General features: G+C 38.9%; 1 protein-coding gene across 2 annotated transcripts in view; it reads left to right on the top strand.

The window, feature by feature from the left end:
- XRCC4 (X-ray repair cross complementing 4) overlaps positions 1–14,805 on the top strand; it is a 247,774-nt gene extending 232,969 nt beyond the window's left edge. The window contains exons 9-10 of one of the 2 annotated variants that reach the window (XR_006299172.1): positions 1,427–1,533; positions 13,605–14,805. The gene's annotated coding sequence lies outside the window, so the exon portion shown is untranslated. The remainder of the gene's footprint in view (positions 1–1,426; positions 1,534–13,604) is intronic. The other variant, XM_043593244.1, reaches the window with a different exon arrangement.
- The last annotated feature ends 1,054 nt before the right edge of the window (positions 14,806–15,859 follow it).

Raw genomic sequence — 15,859 nt, forward strand, 5'->3', positions numbered from 1 at the left:
AGGTATAGAGTATCCTTTTCCTCAAAACAAAGTGGCAGAAATCACACTTTTTAAAAAATCAAATTACATTTTGTTTTCAAGTTTCAACAGAAAACTTGAGACTGTATTTTCCACTGTCTTTCTAGTAGACACACACATTGTTGGCCACTATTTCTCCACAGATTTCAGTGGGCAAGTGCATGAGGAGGCACTTTTTCCACCTTACTGATGATTTTTGCAGTGACCGAACTTTATGAAAATATTTTACAAAATCTTCATGAGTCAATCTTCCAGTGCACTTGAAAATAATTAGGCTTGCTATCACTTGCCTTCCTCTCCTTATCAGAGAAGCATTTGCAACCAGGCAATCTGTGAATGTGGCTAAATCGTATCATAGAATCATTGAGAATATCTTCAATATTAAAGTAATCACCATTGTCCCTGGAGCCCTGACACGGGTGCCAGCATCCCCACTCAGGATCCTCTATCAGTCCTGTCTAGTAGCACAACCCGGCAGCCTCTCTTGATGAAGCAATGTGAGGTTTAGTCCTTATTTTATTCCATTTAATTAAAGAACAGCTGAAAAAATCCTGTCTTGCATTTTCAACACATGGTTCCAATTAGTGCAGCAGAGCAGGACCCTGAATTTGATAAAAGCACTGACGTGTACCTTTGGTGCCTGTACAATGTACTCTTTCATTTTACAAGGTGGCTGAAGTGCAGTTTTAAATATCTTTTTTAAATGTTAACAAAAACCCAGGGGTGTAAGCTTAGGAAAAAAGTGAGGAGAAGTGAACACAATTTTGTTTGAATTGCCTGCCATAGACTTTTAGAACCTTGTATGCAGAAGACGCTTATGTGGGAAAATCTGCAGTGGGCATTTACAGGCTTGTATGCAAAAAGCATTATGGTTCATGAGACTTGCGCTCGGAGGCTATTAGATGGGAGATCCATCACCTCAGGAAATACCACTTACTGTACTGTAAATTTGCTTCATGTGACCAATCTGCTCGAGAGGTAATGGAAATCCCATTCCAGTAAATTTGTTTCAGACCAGCTAAAACTGATAGGACATTTGCCTTCAGTGGGACTCTTTCTGGATAACTTCTGGAAGTTCATATGTTTTTAAATAGGAAAGTAAAACTTAGGTCCCAGAATCTGGAAATTAGATGTGGAAAAGCCTAATTTAGGTCATCACATCCCACCTCCTGCCAAAATAAAGGGAACTAGCAAGAGGAAAAAGTAAGATAAAACAAGTAAAATATTTTATGACTGCTTCACATGGTGTGTGTTCTGTGCCGTCCCAGAAACAGTGGAATGATTTTCCATTTCAGGTCATGGGAAAGCATGATGTCTTTAGTCCCAGAAGGGTGAGATACTTAAACTGCTATAAGGCCCTTCATGAAGGTTAACAACAAACCTCTTTGTGCCTGGCTTTTATTTTCAGAGCTACCATTCCATTCTTGGCCCATAACTCACAAACTAGAGAAATGTGCCCATCAAGAACAAACTCACTACTAGTTGCGCTCAGAAATGTTACCCCAGAGTGCCAAGGTAAGAACAAAAATCTAAATAGGATAAAACTAAGTAAATTGATTCCGTATAACTGCAACTTAAGAAAAATAGTCATTGAGATGGTCTTTCTGATGGCCTCAGTTCTGGAGACTATATCAACAGATTTACTGGGTGTCCTCCCTCAGTTCTCAGAACTATAAAACAAGTTTCCACTTTTCTAGAAGGAGCTTCAAAGAGTAATTGAATGAAAACCCGTAGACAGATCACTCCTCAGTTTATGCCCTCTGTTGCTGTTGGTGCTGTGTCTTCATCCCATGACTTGGAACTAACTATGGCATCTTTGATGATTTTTTTAAATAGGCTCACTAATTCTCACCGTGAGTTGACTTATACATAGGTGATTATTCTACATCATGAATGAACCATTCTAGATTTAGAATGTGTCTAAATCTTCAAATCACAGTCTTAACTGTGCTATAGATATATTTCTTATCCTGTCTTTTTTTTTAACGTAATTTATTATCCAGTTGGCTTACATACAACACCCAGTGCTCATCCCAACAAGTGCCCTCCTCAATGACCATCACCCATTTTCCTCTCTCCCCTACTCACCCTCAGTTTGTTCTCTGTATTTAAGAGTCTCTTATGGTTTGCCTCCTTCCCTGTAATCCTGTCTTGAAACCCGCTCCGGTAGCCATCATGTCCACCACTCCACCGAAGAGTTCTTATCAAGTCACAAAGGATCTTCAAGTTGCTAAAGTCATTGGTCATTTCTAGCCTCATCTTAGTCACACTGAAACACTGATAACTTAACATACTTGATCTCTGATTCATTGTTGTCTCTTGGTTATCTTCCTATTCTACTGGCTATTCCTTCTTTATGACTTTTTTGCTTCCTCCTAATTTTCTCAGTCTCTATAAAGGGATTGGTACTCAGATCTCTTTTCTTTACATTATTGGCTAAGTGGTCTCATTTAGTCCATGACTTTAAGTAACTTTACATGATGAAAAATGCCAACTGCCTCCTGGCCTCTCTTCTTGGATGTACAAATGACATGGTAACTCTAACATTAAATTCTTTATTGTCTCTTCAAACATACTTATTTACCAACCTTTTCCATTTCATAAATAACAACTCTATTCAACCAGTTGCCCAGGCAAAAACTTTTGGAGACATCCTTGATTCATCTATTTCTCTCTAATCTCCAATTGTAATCTATAGTCCATAATCTCTAATCTCTAATTATAACGTACTAGTGATCTGCTCCCAGCTCCATTTCTGTGGCTTTACCTCCAGCCCTCCCCCCTTTTTTTTTTTTTTTTTTTTTTTTTTTTTTGCCCTATCCCTTTTCCAGCCACAGTCATGTCAGCACGGTGCCTTGAATGTGCTATTTCTCTGGCTGGAATGCTCTTCCCTTCAGATTAGCTACATAGTCACTCCCTTACTTTTTTCATGTTTCTATTCAGATTCCATGTTATTGGGGAGGCCTTCCCTGACCATCCTATGTAAAATAGCACCCTTCTAGCATTACCTGCCACACCATTGTTTCTCTTGCTCTCATTCATCATTTTCCACATCAGTTTTCAGACCTGGCATATTATATGTGTTCATTTGTTTGTTGTCTGTCTCCTCTCACCCGACTACAAACACCATTAGAAGAGGGACTTAGTCTCTTTTGTACTCCCCTATAATCTCCTTTGCCAAGAGTGCTGCTTTGTGCACAGTAGATACTTAATAGATTTTTCTGGGTTAATGATTTAAATTTTTATCACGGTAACTATAAGAGCAATAAGGCATGGGAAGTTTTGTTGATTAGGCCCACTGACTTGTTACTAGAACAAACCCTTTACTGAATCTGACATGAAAGCTTGGTCTAAATTATATCAGACTCTCTTAGCATTTATAGTGTTCAAGAGTTTACATTTCTATGTACAAATCATATGTCCAAGTCCCAACAACGTTAAGGCTCAAAATGAGATCATATTAATTTTACTATTTTTTTCTGAGTTTTGTTTATTTATTTTTGACAAACTTTGTGTATATTGAAGGTGTACAGTATAATGTGTTTTTTTTATAATACATTGTTTGATATATGTGTGTGTACTGTGAAATGATCACCACAATGAAACTAACCAACTTATTTATCACCTCCCATAGTTAGACTCTTTTGTGTGTGTATGGTGAGGACATTTAAGATCTCCTCTCTTAGCAAATTTCAGGTCTACAAAACATTACTGATACAGTCCCCATGCTGTATGTTAGATCTCTAGAACTCCTTCATCTTGTCATTGAAAGTTTATGACCTTTGATCAGTATTTCCCCTTTTCCTCCATCCCTCTACTTCTGATAACCATTATTCCACTCTGTGTTACTATAAGTTTGACTTTTTTTTTTTAAGATTGAACATTTAATTGAAATCATATGATATTTATCTTTCTGTATCTGGCTTATTTTACTTAACATAATGTACTCCAGTTTCATACATATTATTGCATATGGCAGGATTTCCTTCTTTTTAAAGGCTAAATAATAGTCCATTGTGTATTTATACCACATTTTGGTTATTCATTCAACTCATTTCTCTATCTTGGCTGCTGTGAATAATAATGCTGCAATGAACTAATTTTTGACAAAGGAGCCAAGAATACTCCATAAGAAAAGGATAGTCTCTTCAATAAATGGTCTTAGAAAAACTGGATTGCCACATGCAAAACAATGAAATGGGATCCTTTGTCTTACACCATACCTAAAAATCAACTCAACATGAATTAAAGACTTAAATGTAAGCCCTAAAACCATAAAACTCCTAGAAGAAAACATAAGGGTCAGCTCCTTGACATTGGTCTTGGAAATGATTTTTTGGAATTGACACCAAAGCACAGGCAACAAAAGCAAAAATCAATAAATGAGACCACAGTAAAATTTGAAAGTTCCTGCACAACAAAGGAAACCATCAACAACATACAAAAGCAACCTATGGAATGGGAGAAAATATTTGCAAATCACATATCTAATAAGGAATTAATATCCAAGATATGTAAGAATTTTATACACCTCAATACCAGAACAACAAATAACTCGATTTTAAAATGTGAAAAGGACCTGAATAGACATTTTTTCAAGAAGACATGCAAATGCTCAACAAGTGTATGAAGAGGTAGTTGACATCACTAATCGTCAGAAAAATGAAAATCAAAACCATAATGAGATATCACCTCATACTTCTTAGATTGGCTATCACCAAAAAGTCCAAAGATAATAGGTGTTGGTAAGGATGTGGAGAAAAGGAAACTTTTGCACACTGTTGGTGAGAATGTCCATTATGGAAAATAATGTGGAAGTTCCTCAAAAAATTATAAATAGAACTACCATGTGATCCAGCTATCCCACTTCTGGGTATATATTGAAAGGAAAAGAAATCATTATTCTGAAAAGATATTTACACTCACATGTTTTTATTAACTTTATATATCCAAAACAAAGACCTGAGTCTTCACTCCATATGACTGTTGATTTCTCTCTGCAAGTGGGTCTTGGTCATTGTTTATCATTTCAGCCAAGCATCTGGCTTAGAGCTTGGGTCTCTGCTCCTTTTGTGGGCCACTGCTCACTCCTTTATCTCCCTGGAATAGGTTTCTTTAAGCTGCTGCTGCTCCACTGAACTGCTTCCCAAAGTGGGGCAGCAAGCCTTCTTTGATTCTCTGCAGCACAAGAGACCAAGCTTATTTACTTTTAATAAAACCATATCAAGCTCTACACTGACCTCCATATTGCTAAGCTTTTTTTTAATAGGAAATTTATTGTCAAATTGGTTTCCATACAACACCCAGTGCTCATCCCAACAGGTACGCTCCTCAATGCCCATCACCCGCCCCCCCTTTCCACCCACCCCCAATCAACCCTCAGTTTATTCTCAGTTTTTAAGAGTCTCTTATGGTTTGGCTCCCTCCCTCTCTAACTTTTTTTTTCCTTCCCTTCCCCCATGGTCTTCTGTTAAGTTTCTCAGGATCCACATATTGCTAAGTTTTGTGGTCATTCTGCAGTCATCACTTTGTTCACACTGGTCACTTGAAAACATGAAAATTCGGGACTAATACAAGGAAAGTTCACCACACTGACTAATTTAATTTACTGTAGCTAGACCCATAAGGAGTCACCAGTAACATGGCCATGTTGCAAGCAACCAGCTTATCAACATGCACCATCCAGCACACACATATGTACACCCCTCACTGGGATTCTCCTCTGCCATATGTCCCCTCCAAACCTAATCATGAGCTCAAAGGAAAAATTCCCTCCTCTTTGTATCCTAAATTCTGCCTCCTGGACCATCGTGAATCCCAGGATCTCTGTCTCCTTCCAAAATGATTTTGTAAATTCTCCAAGGAAAGCCCCACACCTTGCCTGTGGGTCAGTCTTAACCTGTATCCTTAAGCAGGCAAATGGTTCAATATCAGTGTATTTCCCCCAAACTAGAGCCATTGAACCATTCATACACTAAGTATGGGACATCTGCAATCCATTCTAAGCTGCACCAAGCCCAATCAAGTTCAAACATACCCAACTTTCTTTAGTCTTCAGATTCCCTGATACCAAGATCTTGACATATGGGAACAATATCATGAACACATGTATTTATTGTACACACATACACACACACCATTGACCTGTATGCTCTGAGATGGTCTTCTTAACAATAAACAGTAATATGCTATTATAAAGCATAAATCCATATAAAGACAAAAAAAAAGTTTTCTTCCCTGGACTCTGCTCTCCTCCACCCCAAAAACTATCTGCAGAGAAAAAGAACTGTGTGAAAACATATTTGATTTATGTGACTAAATGGAAGACCCATCCTCTGGACCTAAAGGGTCTCAATCCAGGTTGTTATTTCGGCCTCAAGAATAGAGATATTTACTTTATTATTTAGAACTGAAAGGCACATTGGGTTGTTTTTCTCAGATTAAAAAGGCTGCATCAAAATGGCAAATTCCTTACTTTCACCTTTTGGTGTCCAAAAACTTCTAAAGGGCATCCAATGCAGGAAAGCTCTTGCATATGATGTGTTGAGTGTTTGGGTTGATACACATTCCTCCTCTATAATCTGGGCTTCCTTTACCTATTAGATAATAATAATACTTTGATTCCAAAATCAAAATCATTGGTTTTCATGCCATATAATAAATTCTCACATCTTTTCTGAATTGTGAAATGATAGCTGTCTCTAGACTACAGTGATATTTTTCTGTCAAACTGTCATTAGGAAAAATTGTAAGGAGACTCTGCATGTGGTTTCTTAGAGTGGCCTATAATAAATTAAATCTGATTAATTTCCCTTTAAATATGCAATGAACAAAACCCATTCCCACCCTCCACCCCCGCTTTTTAAATTTCTGCTACATGGGACTAGTCCATGGGAGAAAAATTGCTCTTTCTCCATCTTTTCCCCTTGATCTCTCATGATCCCTTCATTGGGTCCCCACTGTTCTGTTTCCAACCTTCCCACTAAGAAAATATACCTGCCCAAGTCTCTTATCCTGGGATATTCCTGCATGACAAGGTAGCTAATAAATTGATGCCATAGATAAAGGACAGTTAACCTGGACTGGCTACCTTTTGTCTTGTTATATGTTCCATTTGACAGGCCTTCATTGAGCTAACTCAGAATTATTGACATAAGGTTTCTTTTTTGTTTGTTTGTGTGTTTGTTTTCTGTAGCCACTCAGTGAGGCTTTTCTTTTAATCAGTCACTAGAGTATATGAAGCAGGCAGTTCTGGATTCCATGTCCAGTATTGAGTTGGTTCAGATGCACAGAGACGTCAGAGCAAATGATGCGAGGTCAAACTGTTCTTAAAACATGGCTCTGGGGGCGCCTGGGTGGCTCAGTCGGTTAAGCGTCCGACTTCAGCTCAGGTCACGATCTCGCAGTCCGTGAGTTCGAGCCCCGCGTCGGGCTCTGGGCTGATGGCTCAGAGCCTGGAGCCTGCTTCTGATTCTGTGTCTTCCTCTCTCTCTGCCCCTCCCCCGTTCATGCTCTGTCTCTCTCTGTCTCAAAAATAAATAAACGTTAAAAAAAAATTAAAAAAAAAAAACATGGCTCTGGTTCCTTACTACAGTGAGGTCTATGCTGAACCTCAGTATATAAAGCAACAAAAGAAGAGTTGGAGTAGGATCCAAGAGTTCGGTCCCCCTTATCCTTTGGGAAAAAATTTACAAGCCATTGGTCCAGTGATTAAGAGATTCAGATTAAGAGAACAGATTCAGGAGTCAAACAGTTGAATTCAAACCCTTGTTCTGGGTGACTCTTGGGAAATGTCTTCCTCTCCCTGCACTTCACTTTTGTCATTTCTAAAATGCAGCCAATAATCTCATCACAGGTGGTTCTGAAGATTAAATGAGATCATGTAAAACGGCACTTAGTGCGGTGCCTGGTGCCCAAGAAGAGCCGTGTTAAAGGTGCGGGATGGTTAGTGTTAGTCTGCTGCCACTTCCGTTTTAACCAAAACTATTAGGACAGATGGGTGCAGTATGATGCCCCATGCAATAGAGCTGTTGCCCATGACCGAACACTCTCCTGAGGGTAGCAGAACAATCGCTGTTTTGTAAATTGAGTTAAACCACTCCCTAGTGTGGCTAATGATGACTAATACAGCAGAAGGGAGTTGGCCACCCTTGTGCAAGGCACAGTTGGGAAGTTGACTATGCTCTGCTTACAGAAATTCAGGTCACTGCCAAGCTCTAATCCATGTCACTCCTGCCATAGTTCTAATCTTAGAAGAAATTCACTCATTTGTAGAACACACGTCAACCTTTAACATATACTAAATACAATTTTGGGGGAATTCCCAGCCAACTTCCTAAAGCAAAATACACTCCATGAATAGTGTCCTAATAGCCTTTGATGAGGAAGATTGTATTGGTATCTACAGTTTAGCATGGGGAGAGACATAGTCCTTGATAGATAAGTAATGGGAATAAAACCTGGAAAACTCATATTTTGATGGAAACAGTAAAATGGTTCCCTTGGACCACAGTATCTTAATTCTTTGATTTTTGTACTGCTGATAGCACAGAGAAGCACAATATTTCAGCTAAGAGTGTTAGAAAGGTATAGGCATTAAACAAATGTCTAACAGTTTAAATGGTTTCTTAGAAGGGACTGAAATATGCTTCCTCATTTTATATACACATCCTTTTTACATATTGCTCCAGATAGGATTGCAAAAGCAATGATCTTGCAAGAAACAAGACCTCAACTGAAAATGATATGCACCGTTAAAATACGAAATAAAACACACAAGCCAACAAAGCTGAGATTTAAAAAAAAAAAAAAAAAAAAAAAACTTGTATTTTTTTCCCCTTATGTTTCATTTGCCTATACTCATTCATTCCAACTTGGCCTAATTTGCTGATCACAAATCTGGATATATTACCAAGACCTTGTCAGGATGCTGAGAAGGGACAGGAGCCCCCAACTCAGGTTTTAGCTATTTCCGGGCTACTTCTGCTTTCCCTAAACTTCTCCTCTATCACCACTGAGGCCTTTTAAAGGATATTACCAAGAACTTGGCAATGAGGTCATGTGTCCTTTGTCACTACGTGTCTGATTCTTGTTATAGATTCCCTGATGCCTCAGTTCTCAAAGCTGTGGATCCGGAGCTGTGGCTGTTGTCTGTCTGTAGTGGGAGAAAAGTAGAGAGAAAAGTAGGGAGAAAACTGCTTAGGAGAAAAGTAGATTCCGTGCTAGAAGCATGTGACTCCCACGCTCCACATCTTGTGTTATGGGTCACTCAAACGTGCTCCCTGAGAAAGCTCTCAGGAATAGGGAAATCATCATTATTTCCTCATTCCTTATCTCTGGGAGAGAGAGGAGGGCCAGTCCCTTTTAGAGTCCCCACTATCTTCCGAGTGCATCTCTGCTTTTGAAGTGTCAATAAGCTCCAACTGAACTCATCATCTCCCTTCTATCTTTAGCCACATCTCGTTCCTATTTTGGTGCTTTCCAAATTGGTGAAAGGCACCAACCTTATCGTGGTTGTTATCACTGACTCTTCCATCTCCTGACCAGACATTTTCTTCCATCAAATCACCAAATTTTGTTACTTCTTCCTCTATAATGGCCAATTTTCTCTACCATCACCAACACTACTGCCACTAACAGAACTACTACTATTGTCTGGATCTGTGTCACAGATTTCTAGTGAGTCTTGCCCTTTAACCTTGCCCCTTCTCAATCCTTCTCCTGGTTCAGTCATTTTCCAGCTCCACTTTCCTTAATTGCTCCCTACTGCCTTCAATGAAAAATGTCCAGTATTCTTAAATTGTCTTATAAGGCCTGTCGGATATGATGCCTCCTTACTTCAGTGACATTTTTATCATTCTTTCTTTTGCTACTCTTCCCTCCCCTCCACCAAAAAAAAACAAAAAAAAAACAAAAAAAACAACCCTGTACATATTGGCACTACATCTTTCCATGCTCTCTCTTCCCTTCCAAGTCCTTGAATATGCTCTTCCCTTTGTCCTGAATACCCTTTCTCACTATGCTGTCTCCATTCTTTGACTAATTCCTATTCATCTTTTAAGTCTTGGGTTGAATGTCACTTCCTCAGAAAGCTTTCCCTGACCATGTAAATCCTGATTAGGCATTCTTCATAGATCCTGTGTCCACACCATATTCCCCCCACCATATAGCATTTAGCACATTTAGTCCACATGGCCCTTGTAACTGCATGTTTGCTTCTCTGTCTCTGTCACAGTCATTCATAAAGACAAGAAGCCAATCTTTTTCAGTGTTCAATTCTTTGTACCCAGAGTAGGTCTTCCTGAATACATAAATGGGTATAATGGAAGCAAACGTGAGAAAGTATTTAAAGGAGTGTCAACATGTCAGATGCATCTGAGAGAGCAAATGAGCTGAGAGCCAGAGAATGACCTTTGGCCCCATGTGAAAGTGGTTTGTGACTGTGATAAGAGCACTCTCCGAGATGTAACAGAGTAGAGTGGAGTGGAGTGGGTTGAAACTGCCTACGACGCTAGTACATGTAGACAGCAAATATAGACAAGTTTACTGTGAGATGTGCCATGGTAAGAGGAAGACAGTGCTGCTGCAGGAGAGAGAGGGCATGACTGCAGGGACATATTACGTGAACGATTAAAGACACTGCTTGTAAGAAAGTCACAATTGTCCTTAGGGTCACACAGAAGGCAGACCCAAAAGAAGGAATGCCTATTTTGGCAAAACTCATGAGCACATTTTGAATCTCAGATTCGGATAAAATGTGCTAGGACAAAGGAGTTAAAATTCCAGAAAACACTCAGGAAGTAAGCTTACAATGTTGCTTCACTGCTTTGTGCAGCAAGTAATAACTTTATTGGTAGCTTTTGTTGGCTTGTTGTGATAACCACATAAAGGAAAAGAGGTGTAAGTGAGATGCAGGGAATGTTTATGCTTTCATTTATTATTCAATATGGACGTCACAAGGGTATGAGGAGTCGCACAGCAAATAACCGTGTACTCACAACCTACCTTCAGGACTAACATTTTATTAAATGCAGCAGAAGTCCTGGTGCATCTTGAATTTAAAATGACTTTTATCCCAGTTGTACAGGTCTCCAGTTAAGGCACAGATTAATTTTTTAGCATGAAAAAAAAAATGTTTCCACTATGGAAAACCAACCTGTTGAAGTTTATACAGAAAATACTTTCAGTAAACAAAGAAGAGTGCAGAGTTTCAGGAAGAAAGTGTGAGGGTCATGATGACAAAAGCAATGGAGGACCCACAGATGTGCCCCAGGCCCTCCTCACTGTCATCAATCATAAGCCTGTCCTATTCCACAGTTCCAACCACTAGGTCTTGGACCCCTGGGAGTAGCAGAATTTATTGTGAGGGGTCTGTAAATCCATATGCACATTCAGTATGACTAGACTAAATAAATAATATGTCACACACACACACACACACACACACACAGTACTATTTTTTGAATGTCTATAGGTGAGGTGATGAATAAAATGTAAATACACTTACTTGGTTCACTGAATTAATAGAAGCCTTTGATCATTATGTATTTTCTCAGTCTATAGACATTGAAAGTATAATGTCTAGCATGATACAGTCCTCATACTCAAAAGAGATTGGACTATTGCCATTGTTATTTACTGGAAAACATGTATAAAGCCATTGGATGATGAATTAAACAAGAGGCAAAACGTTTTCTTTAATGTTTCACTAATTATTTGCATTACCAAAGGTTTCCATAAACTGTTGTATACACTCTTTGTCTTTGCAGAATGCCTTTATGCTAACACCCTCCTTAGTCCATACATCACACAACAAACACCATCAGGTCTTGGAAAATGAAATAGAGTATCTAAGGGGTGCCTGGGTGGCTCAGTTGGTTAAGTGTCTGACTTCCAATTTCGGCTAAGATCATGATCCCAGGGTTGAGGGATTGAGCCCCACATCAGGCTCTGCACTGACAGGGCACCCACCTGCTTGGGATTCTCTCTCTCTCTCTCTCTCTCTCTCTCTCTCTCTCTCTGCCCCTCCACTGCCCACATACCCTCTCTTTCTCAAGAAAGCAAAAGAAAAAAGCATCTAAGGATCAATCTTGTAGGAGTCTGAGTAGGGTTTCTCTCCCTCCTTTCAACACTTGATAGTTCTCCCCTGGACGGGGTGATGGGCAGGGTGGAGTGAGACCAGAAATCCCAGTTTTTTTCTTCTTGTCTTCTGCTTGACATGCTTTGAGTTCCCCTGGGGTGCTTCCATCCACATGTGGCCCATTTTTAATTTGTCTACCTATAATGAGTGCCATTTTGTGCTTTATTCATGCAGAGGAACCCAAAGGCCCCTCGGGTGTTCTTATCTGCCTAGATACTCAGCATGCACCCTTAAGAGTGTCGATTTGTTTGGTAATCATTTATTTCCAATGTATTTGTCTCTTCTCACAAATAAGATAATAAACTGAAATATCTAAGCACATAATTTGTATTTTATGTTGAATGGAATTGACTGTGGAGGAAAAGAAACTCTCACCCTTGTCTCAGTTCTCTCTCTCGCTAGTGTCTAAGTGAGCAATAGAAATGCTCTTTGATATTCAGACATGTTTTACAAAAACTTCACTGAAATGTTTTCCACAGTGAGACAGCACATAAGATGGCACATGACCCAACACTGTTACTCTGATTCCCATAATGAAAAGTTGATTTATTTATCAGTTTTCTTTCAATGTTTATGATCACATAAAAGAAGAAACCTTAATTTAGTGTTGGCGTATATTTAACACTTCTTACAGGTCCCCACCCTCCCTCCATTTTTCATTTATTTTTTAACATAGAGAGTGTCTAGGTCTCACATTCAGAGCCTTTAGCACAAGGTAGCAATGTTTACATAAGTTTTAAAGCATTTTTTTTAATTCATTGTGTATATGTCGTGTAGCTTCCATCTATTTAAGGCAAACAGTAGATTCTTTTTCCATCTACAGTAGTGATATAATCTTGTAAAATAATAGAGTGAATCCGGTTAAAGAAAAATATTACATAGATACCGATTTGATAGTACAGCCGAAACCATGTGAGTTACTTAAGAACGAAGTTTAGGAGCTCCTGCTTTATTATAAAGCAAATAGATTTTTGGGAAACATGGAATAATAACCTGTGAGCACTAAATATTTTATCAAGGCAGAAAAGCTAGTCATCACACAACATTGTAAATAAGAGGTTAATGTTATGGCCATACAGAAGTGAGTAGGCATGTGTGAGTTAGAGTTTTGACTTGACATTTTCCACCATACACTATTATATGTGGTTACCAATAGCATTGGCTTCAACATCTTTGAATGTGAAGAAGAATGTGAAAAAAATAAATTTGGTTGTTTTTAACCTGGACGTTTATCATTTTTCTGATGCACAGTGTCACAGAATCCATTAATAAAAGGGGTTAAAGATTACGCCCTGAGAGGCTGGCAAAACAGTTCTCAAGTGCATTACTCAGCTCGAGGCAGACGTCACAAGGGGAACTGGCTGTCGTTTTAAAGCTAGTGGGTGTAAAACTTGCTGTTTCTTTCTATTTGTCTGTGAGATAATTCTGGCTCTCCCTTTCCCTCCAGGACATGGCTGCCAAAAAGAATTAATCCCATACCTACCCCATTCATGATGACCTCGGAAACAGGAGAAGCAAACGTTTTTTACTGTTAACCAGAAGCATTTCCCCCAAATGACTGCAAATAGCACAAATGTCTGTTCCATTGATAGATAATTCCAGTGACACTTTTTTTTTTTTTTCAGCCAAGTAGAGATAGCGTCACAGCAGGATAAAGTGGGCTGGAGTCACTAACTTTGACGTTCCAATCCTGGATCTCCCACTGCCTAACTCTCTTCTCTCAAGCCAGCCACTTAACCTCTCTTTTGAAGTCAGCTTCCTCACAAATGAGACCAGCTCACGTGTACTTCTTGTCTAAGCACCAGATAAGGCAGATAATGTTCAGAGGCAGTAGCCACAGCTTAATCCACAATGTAAAAGTGCTTTCCGGAAGGGCTTCTCCCCCACCCCAGGATTTCTTAAATTACTAAACTTCATATGCTGTCCACCAGTGTCAAAGGCGACAGCCAAATAAAAGGCCCGTCCTTGTACTAAAGACCAGGCCTTTCCCTGGTTGTGGACTTATTTTAATCATGAACCTTGATATACTTGTAGAAAAAGTTGACTTGTTTTTCTTCATATCTCCCTGTTGGTGGATATCGTTTAATGGGAAATTTTTCAGTTTTTTATTTGCTTTTAGTTGTATTTTGCGTGTATGTATTTTTAGTTTTTTAGTTTTCTGATTTTCCAGTTATCTACAGAAGACTCGAAATATCCACCTTACTTTCCAGAGAAATAGTTTTTATAAAACAGAGATGCCATTTGTTATCCATAAAACATGCTCTTTTTTTGACATCTCCTGTAATATAGAGAAGACATATTCATGTATTTACTTGGGCTGAGAAAAGATAGCAAAATTTAGTCTTGGATATGTATAGATAACACTGTTATCTATTGCCTCCACCATTACCAAAGAACTGGGTTCAGTCAGAATAGGTATTTGCTGAACAGTAAGGAATACTAAGAGATATCTTGTGTGGGCAAATTAGTTTGTATACTTGACCCAAGCAGTTAGCACAGAGCAAAAGGGACCCAGTTTTCTGGAACCCTGTATCATATATTGTTGACTCCTGCTAGTTATTTCTTCTATGCAGACTCTCATGAACTAAAAAAAGCAAATTGACTTCCAAAAGTTAACCTATGCATGAATAAAAGCACAACATACACAGAATGTTTTAGTCCTTCTGAATTCTTTGATGTTCCATCTCTAATAAGGAACTAACTAGATTAAATTTAAATTCTTCAGATATGAAGTAAAACATGTATTCAATATATTTTACAACTTTTGAGACTGTAGAGATAAATGATTATTTTGTAAAGTGGCTTTTGAACCTTACCTTGATTCTGAGGGTTCAAAGGAACAAATTATGGTTGAGAAGACTGATAAGAACCAATATGTGTTGAAGATTGAAAAGCCTCAGGGACATTTTTTGTGTCTGATTTGACCAAATCTGTTGACCATTTTAGCTTTTAATCCATCTCATTAGAAATAGTTTTCAACAGGGGCACCTGGGTGGCTCAGTCAGTTAAGCATCCAACTTCAGCTCAGGTCATGATCTTGGGGTTTGTGGGTTTGAGCCCCGCATCAGGCTATGTGCTGACAGCTCAGAGCCTGGAGCCTGCTTCACATTTCGTGTCTCCTCCTCTCTCGGCCCCTCCCATGCTCATGCTCTGTCTCTCAATAAGAAACAAACGTTAAAAAGAAATAAAAAAAATAGTTTTCAACAAAGATAACCATCACGCAAATTACAAGTGATGTGTTATGTGCGTGATTAGGTTTTCCATTTTTCTTCCTTTGAAGCTTTTAAAAAAAAAAATCTTTTGGTGGTTATTATAATGGAAGTCCACTTTCATACTGGATTTCCTTCATTTCTCTTTAACCGTGATTCTGAGCTGAATCTCCACCAAGGGGGAAGTAGCATTGGTGCTAATCCCAACTTGGCAGAATTATTGGGTTCCACCCCAACAGTCACCAAAACATTTGGGTTTAGTCAGAATACCAATTCATCACTTCATAAAACCAAAGCTCTTCTCCATCCCACAGTAACCTGTTCATAGACCGTAGGGAGAATGAGAGAGATGTGAATAGACTCACTGAATAATAGGGCCTGGCCCTCTCAGACGTCAAAAGAGATCTGAGAACCTTCCATTTCTTAAGGCTCCTGGAGTATTAAAACAAGAAGAGGAGAAGAGGAAAAACACCAGAACAGCATAGAAATAAAG

The sequence above is a fragment of the Prionailurus bengalensis genome, chromosome A1 (assembly GCF_016509475.1).
Source record: "Prionailurus bengalensis isolate Pbe53 chromosome A1, Fcat_Pben_1.1_paternal_pri, whole genome shotgun sequence".
NCBI classification, from domain to species: domain Eukaryota; kingdom Metazoa; phylum Chordata; class Mammalia; order Carnivora; family Felidae; genus Prionailurus; species Prionailurus bengalensis.